Genomic DNA, 12,743 nt, shown 5'->3' with positions numbered 1-12,743 from the left:
ACAATATTAGAGCTTTAGAAACACTAGATTCTTAATTCTAAGCATCCATGGGTAAAAGAGAGAACAAATCTCCCAAAAAGCAGAATGGATGGCATTTAGCTAGAAATATTTCCCTTATATGGGTCCTTGAAACAAACAGTGTCTCCTTCTCCTTCTTCTTTTGCTCCCCTTTCCCCTCCTTCTTTCTCCTTCTCCTCCTATTCCTTCCCCTTCCCCTTTGTCAGTCCCTCAAGGTAGACCAGACTAGGAAACAAAAATCATCTACGTATACTAATTTCTATGTTTATTATAAGGCTTTGCTAACAGAATCTTACAAGTGTCAATGTGCTCTCCCACTCTTCATGAAAACTAAGGAAAACTTATGTGTTTACTCAGGTTACAGTTCAGGCCCAGACTCAGATTTCTTTTTATCTATTGTCCTGGTTATAGCTCTTCTTTCTGTGCCTCAAGGTTATTCTTTCTGTTGATTACATCCTGATTTCAGGAACAATCTATTGATAATGCAAATTACTGACCAAGCAATTTTGCACTATCACCAGTCTTCAATTAATATTAGTTTTCTGAATGAATGGGAGCTTGTGTACTTTTCATTTTAAACAAGGAAAAAAATAGGCTTCATCTAGTTACTCAAACATTTAGCTATTACACGCTCAGTCTTTGTCTTTAGAGTTCTTTTCTGCAGCCACCAGAGATTGAATTTTACTGCTTCTTTACATGCACTTTCAAATTATCCCTATTCTGGGAGATTCAACAATTCAAGCAATATTGTATAGCTAGCATTACATCCTTGAACATTCATCCATCATCAGCTACATTAGAAGCTTAAGCAAAATACTTAAATTGTAGGTATCTACACAATATTTCTTTTATTTCTGTTGGCCTATTAATCCCTCATTTTAATATGGAAAAATATGGTTTGGTCCTAAGGTCCTATTTAAAATAGATGTTTTGACATTATTGATGTACAGTACATTTAAACAAAAGTTGAAGGGAGCTTTTTCTTAAAAATGTCAGCCACATAATGAGTCATTTCCCCCCCTAAACTACAGGCCTGGTCAGAGTATTAGTTTATCCCTCTCTTCCCATAAATAATAATTCCAATCTGGAGTAAGTGAGTACATATAGAAAAATAAATTTTCCTTCAAGTTGAGCTTGTCTCCTGGTATTTTATAGACATAACTTCCTTATCAATAATATAGAAGTGATTTGCCACTATCTTCTTTCCATTTTTAACACTTCCCAGTTTAGAACATGCATGTATTTGTGTGTATACATGCACACACAGAGAGAGACTTATTTATTTATTTTTCTAATTTATATGGTCACTCTTTTTACAAGAACTGACTCTGGATGTAAACAGCAAAATAAAGAATAAAAACAATAAAGATGTCAAATGCAGTCATATTTTAAAACACACAAAATTTGATCAGCAACAGAGCCCCAGGCCTGAAGACAAAGCCAGATATTAAGGGACTTCTAGAAGTTTAGAAGGTGTGGAGTTGACCTCAAATCATAAGGCCCACCTCCTTGACCCTGACAAGTACAATTTGAACTGGAGATGGGAAGCAGCGCATGTTTTTCTTGCCAGATCTGGTAGAAGGAGCATATATAATTGGGGAGAATATAAATGCATAAACATATGGATACATACATACATACATACATACCGAGGATTTTGTAATATCCTCCCATCTAAATACTAACCAGGTCCAAACTTGTTTAGCTTTCTGAGATCACACCAGATCACTTTGATGGTGGCTTTCTGTAAATAAAAACAGGAGTGCTATTGCATGATATATAGATTTCTATATTGTCGACTTGGCCATCATTACCTAGGATCTGATTTTATAACTATATCTTGCTTGAAAATGGGAAAAAACACAATTATTGTACATGTCATAAAATTATTGGATGAAAATGTTGATGGTATAATCGAGAGTGCTGTACCTACACATTCCTTATAAGGGCTTTGACATTAAGAGATTTTATTCTGTAGGGCATTCAGTTAGGGATTGCAGAAAATACCTGCTTAACGAGAGGAATGTGTTGCAAAATTAGAATACATTTACAAGAACTTAGAGGAGGGGATACACCAATATTTTTTTTCCAAACTTGTTCTCATTTTGTTATGCATGAAGTGAATGTATTTAGAAATAAAGAGGATTTAAACAGGTATGGAATGAATGATCAGATCAGCTAATAGCCTTTTTGCTGAAAAGGAACATGTGTAAGATTTATCACCAGGCAAGTTTACTAATTTATCATTTTGAATAAAATCAATAAACATTAACAACTGACTAGTTCCCATTAAGACACTAATGGGTCGGGGAGAATATCGTCATGCAAAATGTTTCCACATTTTAGCATTAAAAGGTCAAAACCAATAAATCATGTCACTTTAGTAAATATATTTTCTTTTTAACTAGTTTTGAGTATTTCTGCTATCTAATTGGTTCTCATGAAGGGGTTCATTCACTCTCAGTTACTATGTTCTCTTTATGGTTTCTTTTATTACATTTTTGTATGGAGAAGATGAGTCACTCGCATTAAGAGTGAACAAACCATGCATGACATCTGAAACCTATACGTTTTTGTGACCATATACCACTATTTCCCATCTTGGATAATTTCTAAATGTGTGAATTTCAGTTTCCAGATTTCCCTAGCCAACGTGCCCATTGCTGAGGACCTTGGGAGATGAAGTTCACTGTTTCAGGATCATTTTACACTAAGAATACACAATATGAGGCCATCCAGCTTACACACATTAAAGTATTTTAAAACAAATAATAGAAACACACACACACATTTGTATGCATATACATACAAATAGCAGAAGACAAAAGAACAAACCTCTTTTAGAAATAAAATGTTGAACTTATTCCTAGATGATTGTTCCCATTGCACAGCTTTGTAAGGTCTTCCCTATGTCACCTATGATGTAAGATTTCTAGAGTTTACTTATGGTATTTTCTGGGCACGAACAACATTAGTTTTCTAATACTGATCAAAATGGGCAAGGTTCATGTCTTTAACTTTTTCAGCATCAGAAAATCCTAAAAGTCAATATCCATGGGGTTGATGAAATTATTTATAATCAGTTTTCCTACATTCTTTTCCAAGGTGCTAATGACCTTTTTCCCCTTTCTTTTTGCAACCATTGATTGTGTTGGAAATCAAATATGAGTTCATTACTGAGGCAGTTTTATACATGCCACCTTTCTCTTAACCCTCCCACAAAGTAAGTGGTAAGCCTTTTCACCAAACATATTTAGTGGCCAGTCTGTTTGAAAAACAACAAATGTTATGTTCAACCTATACTTTTGAGAAACTGGAAAATAATGATGTCTTCACTAGGTCTTCTACCAAGCCACTTTTTAAGGAAAAAAGACATAAAACTTGGGGAAACTAAAATATTCTAGTACTTATAATAAGAATTGCAAAAAAGTAAGGAATATCTTCTGAGCCAGAGTACTAATAGGACCATTTTTTCCCTTCATTAGTCCAGTCGTTGAAATTACTATTTGTTGCCTTCTTAACTAATGATCTCTTAAGCAGCTGAAGGAAGAGAAGGAGAAATTTTGTAGTTACTCTCTCTTATTTTCCTTTCCAGCAATTAATTTTACACTTTTACACTTTCTCTCAGGCCTTTTGTTTGAAGTATCTTGATAAAGGAAACTCTTCCTCTGTCTTCCTCTGACTCTTGAAGAACCGAGACATGTTTTTGCCCAGCTCCACCATGCAATTTCTGAAAGGTTTTCTTCCCTTATGGAAAAGTGTTTGTTTTTCTATGAATCCTCAAGTGTAGGAAATGATCAAGCTGAGAAGAGTCAAATGTGTCATCAGTTTGCAGTTGCTATGCTCCCACAAGAAACCTAAGTCCAGCCCCCCCCCCCCCCCCCATGAATTCCACTAACTCTTATCTGACACCAATTTGCCTTGACTGTTAGTAGACCAGATTCTTGTATATAGTTGCATGGAATAACGTCATAATACTTTTGAACTCTATTCCGGCTCCTGGTTTCTTGTGCCTGAGACAAGAAATTTAAGAAATTCTGTTGATGGTGCTTTTGAACTTACTATAAGAGATGGTGGAAAGATCTACAGTTGATGTTATTTTCTATGAAACATCTTTCAATCACTCTAAAACCTGCCTGACTGTTCATATATCCCAATTTTAAAAAGTCAAAAGGAAGAATTCCTCATACTTTATCATGGAATTTATCTGTGGGAAGCAAGGGAGGTAGTAAATTTCTACAGTAATGATTTTGCAATGAAAGGCAGATACCTATGCACATAGTATTTAATTAAACAAATATAAGAATAATCTATTCCATTCATGATTTATTACTAAAAACCCCTTCTTGCTTGAAATAAATTATAAAAATAAATTTTCTTTCATCAAATTAAAATTACTATAGGGTATTAAATTAAGATCAAAATGAATTTCTAATATTTCAGAAGTTCAAGTTATCCACATGGAGAAATCATGTAGTCAAAATTTGAATATTTTATAAGATTTTTTTTTTTACTAGTATGAAACTCCTCTTCTCTTTCTTGATTTATCCTGAGAAAATTCCTGTTTAGTGGAGCCTTTCTCTCCCTTAGTCACTTTTTCCTTTCCCAACATCCTCTCCTTTTGTATATATATTGAGATCCCATTTTCTTGGATAATCACATCATCACCCAGCACTGCTGGAAAATGTGATCATGTCTCCTTTCAGAAATCTTTTTCTGCTCCATCATCTTCCCAATATGCAACCTTCCTTCTCTTTTCTCTAATGGTCTTTTTCTCTCTGTGCTTTTCTCCTTAGCTAGAAATCCTTTTCTCTCCTTTTTACAAAGTTGCTCTCTATTCCCACATTAAACCATGCCCCGCAATATGCTCAAGTGCATTCTTTAGCATGTGATTATGTGTATCAATGAATGCAACATTATATGACATTATATGTCTCTTGCATTCTTTGTTCTAGCAAGAAATTGAATATGTCATCTGAAAATCTCTTCCATTTTTGCTATAGCCAGAAGTCTTAAGACTTCTCTCTCTCTCCCCTTCCCTCTCTCTCTCCTTTTGTTGAACTCCGTCTATGTGCCATTAAAAGGAAACATTTCTTGAAATCTTGTCCTAGCTTTTCATTTCTTGGACTCACCCTCTGTCTTTCTCTTGCAAAATGTATTAAATTCCCCACAGATTATTAATTGCTTCAGATCTGTGTTCACCTTTTGTTAGTCATTATTAATTCAGATCACTGTGTTACTCTTAGATTCTCAGCTGCTTAAGCTAGAAATGACTAGCTACAAATGACTAATTATAACTATTGATTACCAAATAATTATTTGATTACCCCAAATGTCAGTTAATTTAGTTTCATTTTTGGACTTCCAGAACTCATGTGCCTGTTTATCAAAGTATAATACTCAGTTCCTGACAGAATATTTTCTGAGGAAGACCCCAGTTTATTGCACCTTGATCTGTAGATCACAACTGACAAGTTACCACCAGTCAGTTTCTCACTGATGGAAGTGCCATAGCAGTCTCAGACCTAGTGATGAATGGCATAGCATCTCAGCTTAAAAGGGAGCATGATCCCAAATTTAAACCTTTAAGAGTTTCTGTGGGAATGACTCTGTCCTGCTCCTGATCAAAGTAGACTTGGGAATGTAATCAACTATCTGTCCTTGTTCTCAAAAATTGATTTCTTAGGCTGAAATAATAAAAAAGCATTATAAGTTTACCAGACAAGCAGAGCAAAGTACCAAAACTGTCAATCTTAATCTTAACCAACAGCCATTTAATAGGAGGATGTATTGTGGGAGAAAGTTGAAGAAATAAGTCACACAAAGGTTAAGAGAGTTAGACCTCCTTCTGGTCCCTTGGAATCTGAGAGTTGAAGCTCTCTTTGTCGTTGCTTCCTTACAACAGCCATCTATTTCTCAGTCTTACTTGCCAAAAGCTAGGCAAATTAACAGACTGCATGTCCCTGGTTGCAAAATGAGGATATTACTTCTATTTTAAAAAGATATGTTTTGGATTGTTCTGGAAATGCAAGTGAAGAAACCCACCTCCAAGAAGTACCATGCATATCAAGTGAGCCCAGTCTTGAACAGCTGCCATTAGCCTTTTCCACAGTAACTGTGACTCTTGTAAGTCCTTGTGTACCTTAAACGTAAATGGATTGATAGGCTTAAATATTGCAAATCATCCCACCAGATGATTTGACATGTTCTTTCCCAAGTGACAAGTGTAATCACAGTTAGACTGTACTTACCTAAATGTTCACAACCAGAGAGAGGCCTCAAATAATAAAGCAGAATATCCATGCATCAGTGTCAAAGAATGATTATTTGGAATTATGTAAGGATGAGTTATTCAACATATTATTTTGGACAGCTTTGCATTTTTTCAGAAAGAAACAGCGTAATTGTTGGCAGCGTGGGATTCAGAAAACAACACTGATTCAAAATGCAACACTAGGCTCAGTCCTGGACCACTAACATTGTTCTTTGTAGGTATCTAAATTGGAAATTTGCAGAAAAGTTTGATATCACACACACACACAAAACTTTGTTATTAGTATAATATGAATGCACTTTATGCATTAATTATTGCCCAAAGATTCTACCTCTATATATTTGAACATTGCTGGAAGTTCAGGTTCATTAGAAATCTGAACTATATATACAGTATTTTGTTATTGTTTTCCTATTGTTAACTGCCAGTTTATAAAACACGAGGTAAAAATGACCCAAGAACCAACCACAATAATGTTGGATTTATCTAAAGAGACTAGTTTCTTTTAAAAGGAACTATTACACTGGACAAAGTGTTCCATCTATCACAAAGTCTCCTCACTCTGTAGTTTTATTTTAAGATTTTATCTTACTTGGAGGCCACTATATCTTCCAACTGTATGGCTTTGTTACTGAACCGCAAGCCATTTCATTCTCCAAAACTCACATTTAACCTTCATGATTCCATAGTAAAATATTAATATTGTCAGATCCCGCTCATCTCTGATATCATTATTGTAGCTAGAGATAAGGATGCCTGACTATCTCCTAGAAATCTCAGCAAAGCATCCCAGAGATGAAGCTTAGCTTGTTTGAAAAAGGAGAAAATAAGCCAAATGTAAGTTTTTAAAGCAAAACGCATATGAGCTTTTTATATCACATGTAACTAGAAAATGACAGAACGGTTTATTATTATTATTCTTGAAAAACTCCAATGAATGCCATTAGTTTGATTGCCCCTCACTTTTAAAAATGACTGTCAGTCGTAAATCCTCCAGACAAAACTAGAAGTTTACACAAGGTTTTTTCCCTCTTTTCTCTTGTGGAAAAGGTTCAGAGAATACAAGTAATTCTCAGTTTACAACCCTTCATTTAGTGACCGTTCAAAGTTACAACGGCACTAAAATCAGTGACCTATGACCATTTTCACACTTACGACTGTTGCAGCATCCCCATGGTCATGTGTTCAGAATTCAAGTGCTTAGCAACTGGCATGTATTTATGACAGTTGCACGCCCAGTGGCCATGTGATCACCATTTGTTACCTTCCCAGCCAGCTTCTGAGAAGCAGAGTAAATGGGGGAAGCCAGATTTTCTTAATGATCACATGATTCACTTAACTGCAGTTATTCAGTTAACAACTGTGGCAAAAAGAGTTGTAAAATGGGGGAAAACTCGCTTAGCAACTGCCTTGCTTAGTAATGGAAATTTGGGGCTCAGTTGTGGTTGTGGTTGTGGTTGTAAATTGAGGACTGTAACATGAACCTGTACTTCAACCTGTACTTGAAACAATGTAGAGATGTTTTATAGGCAATGTCAAAAAAGATCTGTATATGTAGATATAAAAAGCTCGTCCCTACTACAAATTCATTTTTTCTTCATCTATTCCCAGAGATTTAATACTTGGGGATGGTGAGAATGATACAAGTGAACTTAACTCAATATGATAAAAGACTTTTAGCCCTTCTGAACAGTATTCATTGGTACAAAAGTGAAATATAAAGTTGATATATAAACAAACATAGACCGGCAGTACCTTGCTTTTGCCTCAGGCTATAGGCAGCCTTATTTTCAGACAAATTGGATGGTTATAGAGGTAGCTTGATCAGGAGTGTTGGGGATCCTCTTTATTAATTTAACATTGCAATTCTAACCCAATATTTAAACATAAGTCCTTGCTCTTTCACAATGTAGGTATAACTGGAAAACCATAGACTGTCAATCTAGAGAGGGGGAAAAGAGAAGTACATTTGAAATTATCTTTATTTAATTTAATGTACTGCCATAGTTTATTATAAAAGCCTTATCAGACCAGATATTAATATCTATATCTAATTTGAGATAGATACATATATTCTGTATCTATGTCAAATTATGGTTTGATATAAAAGTGGGTATGGTTAGGAATCAATCCAGACACAGAGACAGCTGAGATGTTACTTAAAGTGAAATGCATTTCTATTTACAAAGGGTTACTTTAAAAAAACTGGTACAATTTGTGTTCAAGCTCAATGTTTTGTTCCCATACTAAGTAGTATTCCTCTTGGCACACACATGCACACATACACAACACTTTAAAGTTTTATAGTCCAATAAAGCAATGAAAATTAAAACCTGATTTTGATTGAAGTGAATCTGACATAACTGATCAAATACATTAAGTACTTTGATATCAATTGTAGGAACGGAACAAAATAATATCTTATGTAAACATGTATAGGTCAAAAATCAGCACTTTGGCCAAGCTGAGAATTGTTCTAAATCATGAAGATTATCCCAATGCAAGAGCTAATAAAACTGTTTAAAGCTTCTTGGCTGCACTTGAATATACAAACCCCAATATGGTTTGATAGGAGCTGAAAATAGAATATCTCTGCATTGAATTCTTTTAGTTTTAATTCTTCTGAGCAATTTCTGATTTCTTCTGTTTGTCTTCCAAATTGCACTAGCCCAGATCAAGAAGGGAGACTCCTATCATTTATTAATTTTCACTAGGAGAACTACAACGCATAACTTAGAATATTTCATTGGAGTGTAGAGTGAAAATCTCATTATCTTCAAGGAAAACAAGTAATGGAAGGTGAATGAACACCATCACACTTACAGTATTCAATGCAACTACAGCTTTTTCCCAATGTCATGGTGGAATAACGAAGTCAATATGACACTATAAACACTATCCAATAAATTACAGCATAATCAGTCATAAATGATTATGTAACCTGTCATATGCCATTGGCAGAACTATAGAATGGGAGGTAGAGCAGGCACAATTGGCTATGGTTTATATAAATGCTCTGCATTTCTCCCTCAGATGACTGTCCTTTTTCTCCCCTTTTGCGATCAGAAAAGTTCATAATAAAATTTGTACATTTGAAGCATCCAAGTCACATCTTCAATTAGCCATGTTTAAGGTCTTCAGCACTCAATTTAAAAAAATAAATTGTGCTAATCCCTGTTCCATTGCAGACTGCTAGTTCCTCTTATAATGGATCTTTCCAAATTCCAATTTGGTACAGGGAATTGGTGCTATATAACACTCTATGAACCATCAGCTGTATAATAATAATAAGAAAACCTTGAACTGGATTAAGTTACAAGCTACCATTAGGAGAGATTTAACATATAAAATGCCTTGCTTGATTTACTTGTTACTTTTTGTACTGCTTAAATACTTTTCATATTCCAGCAGTCCTATTAGGGGAATTGCATTTTATAGTTCAAAGAAAAGGTTGAGGAAGAAGAGTTATGAGCAGCTAGTAAAGAAAATTGTTTTAATTTACATGAAATTCTATTTCTATTTTAAAACATCCCATTGAAAATAAAATGGAATAAGTATTGCTTTCATATTTTTGTTTCTGCTGAGAAACCACAATATATTCACAGTTTCTATGTTCTTAAAAATATTTATTGGTGTATTTCTTTTTATAACCTTATTGTACAACATGAAAATGTTAAAAACATGGGTTTTTTTTCCTCCCCAGAGGAAAATCGCCATACAACTTTATTCTATATATCATAAAAATAATTAACTTGGCCAAATCTGCTCTTGTGTATTTTACATGAATTACAATACATGTGGAAGAATCAGAATATCAATAAATTCCCCTAGTATAAAGAAATGAAGAAAAAGAGGGGAGAGGGACCATTAGTTGATAGTATTTGCTTTTGATTGTACTTTAGGAAAATGAAATCGAAACTGCTTCCTTGAGGAAATAAAAAGGTAGAGAATGAATTCACTGATGGAAGCAGTAAAGATTTCAGAAAAGGGAATATCAGTGGCTAGAATACTGTAATACACATACAACTTCTATCCCCTACCTAGTAATGTAAGAATATGCAAGCAGTAAAAACATTATCCTGATCTTCTCTACCATCATAGCAACCATTATTCTGTCCTTGCAAATTCACTAGACATCTCAAAACCCTCAGAGGAGATTCCTATATTTTACTGTACAGTATCATCAATTGAAGATGGTACATAGCCCTGTGCACATTTATGGATTTCTCCTATGAATTCAGTCACAGAATTCAAAAGCCTTTTGGATGAAGTGAAAATGTAAAAATTTAAGAAATAAACTGCAGTGGCATGCATATGAAATGACTATGCATCTACAATCTGTCTGGAATTCATCACTCGCACAAGCAGAAGACCATCTGTATAATGGGATCTTCAACTTCTCTCTCTCTGTTCCTCTTTGAGCAGACCTAGATGATCCTTCTGTTGAATAGGAAATATGTTAAGAAGGCGGTGGGTTGTTTGTCTGGTTTTTTGGGGAAGTTTAAGAGCTGCAATTGGGAGGCCTACATCAAACATCTTAACTTTCTAGGTATTTTAAAAAATGGGAAAAGATTCAGGATTTTATTTGTTAAAATCTATGTTAAATATGATAAATAAATAATAATTCCACCTCCCTTGGGCATTTTCTACTTCAAGGTGAAGAGATATTACCCTGAAAAAAATGGCATGACACTGCCAAAATTCATTGTGTAGAAAGAATTCCCAGGCCACTAAAAAGAAATTCAGATTCTATGGGTGTTAAAATTGTGTCTGTTTATACAAATTCTCATATTCACTTCCATTTCATCAGCAATAATGCTCAAATGCATGTGCAGGTTCTCATTGTACCAATTTACGCTAATGTATTTCCCACTTTTAAGAGTGCTTTTCTTAAAAACAAGTAGACTTGTGTTCCAGATTTTTCAGGATTTTCATCTTGTCATCTTTGACCCTGCAGAAATATCACTTCTGTAACAAACAGGGAAGTTTGTTATTGCAGTAACAGTATAGTATAGTCAGGTCCTTGTGCATGTTCTGAAGGATCCTTAAATACTGGAGAAATATCTAAAGGGAGAGTGCTATCCATTTATCTACTGGGTATCTGTCTAAGCTCACTGCTGGGGTAACAACAATTGTATAAGTAATAATAACAGTAATAGTAGTTTCAAGGAGTAGAATTGTAGGACTTAAAGAATATATACAATTCTAAGTATAACACTTAAATTAAAATTAAACAAATCTTACCTAAAAGCGCATCTTAAAAGACATGTTTCAAGGCAGGAAAGATAGAAGTGGAAAATTTGAGCCACACCATGGTTGCTTAGCAGCTGGAAACATGTCATTTCCACACATTCTCCTTTCTGTTCTTTCCAGCTTAAGCCTGGTTAGATGAACAAAAACCAGCTGTATCTCTAGTGCTATCATGCCTTCCTTTTTCAAAGGGCAGCAAAGACATTAGCATTTCTCAGCTCCTTCAAACCAAGTAAGTAGCCTTAGGGCTTTTCTGCACTACAGTCTTCAGCTGCTTGACTACTCTGCACTAACTGGCTGGAAGTTTATGGAAGTTATTCCAAATTTCAACCCCTTTCTCTTTTTTTTGGCAACAATGATGGGCAGACATTGGTTGACTTTCCTGCTTCTTTTCCCTGTGTGGATCAAATGTCTGAATTTTAGACCGTCTTTGAATACTGCCATGAAAGCAGAATATAGCGCTTTGTAAATTCCATTAATTCAGTGGAGAGTTAAGCATATGCTTAAATCTTTCACAGATATATCAGTGGGCAATTTCAGTTTTATCATACTCAGACACTAGACTACCTTGCTTTAAAAAGCCTGCTATTACAATATCTTTTGGAACATCATTTGCATTATGTAAGGAGTGATATCTAAAATCTGCTAAGAAATTTCTCAAAAACTATTGAAATTCTTACTAACACGTCAAAAACAATACTGTGAGCAAATAATTATAGATTAATTTCAAATTGAGAAGTGAGGAACCTCAGGGACAAATATTTCTACATGTTGCTACCAGACCATGATGGCAGAGATCCTATGTTTTAAGTATTATGAAAATCCTATCGCTGCTTTTGGGTTTTGTTTTTTTCACTGCAAAATGAATCAGCTTCTTTATTCATATTACACCCTAATTTTTTTACAAATAACTGTGTTATGTGGTCTCGGGCCTTATCCAGTTTAAGGAAGGAGAAAAACTGTTTAGTTCACTTTTTTATAGTAAATCAAGCTTTTTAAACTAGTACGTGAGTCAGAAAACTATGATCTTTTAAGTCTCACAGTTCTCCTCATGTTGCAATATCATTTCAGCCAAAAACATGTGTAAAACAACCAGTTTGGTTTAACAGTTAAGGTCCCGGCCTAGAAACCAAGAGATGGTGAGTTCTAGTCCCACCTTCGCCATGAAAGCCAGCTGGGGGACCTGAAGTCATTCACTCTC

At 34.8% G+C, this 12,743-nt stretch overlaps 1 long non-coding RNA gene across 2 annotated transcripts in view; it reads right to left on the bottom strand.

The window, feature by feature from the left end:
- Window positions 1-11,728, bottom strand: part of LOC117676868 (uncharacterized) — a 79,129-nt gene extending 67,401 nt beyond the window's left edge. Inside the window, exons 1-4 of one of the 2 annotated variants that reach the window (XR_015731361.1) lie at window positions 11,537-11,728; window positions 8,048-8,234; window positions 6,064-6,160; window positions 1,705-1,762 (exon numbers count right to left, since the gene is read on the bottom strand). This is a non-coding gene — a long non-coding RNA (uncharacterized LOC117676868). The remainder of the gene's footprint in view (window positions 1-1,704; window positions 1,763-6,063; window positions 6,161-8,047; window positions 8,235-11,536) is intronic. The other variant, XR_004594536.3, reaches the window with a different exon arrangement.
- Between the last annotated feature and the right edge of the window lie 1,015 nt (window positions 11,729-12,743).

This window comes from Pantherophis guttatus, chromosome 1 (genome assembly GCF_059756535.1).
Source record: "Pantherophis guttatus breed Tessera chromosome 1, ASM5975653v1, whole genome shotgun sequence".
NCBI classification, from domain to species: Eukaryota; Metazoa; Chordata; class Lepidosauria; order Squamata; family Colubridae; genus Pantherophis; species Pantherophis guttatus.
This window is presented reverse-complemented; position numbering and strand designations above follow the sequence as displayed.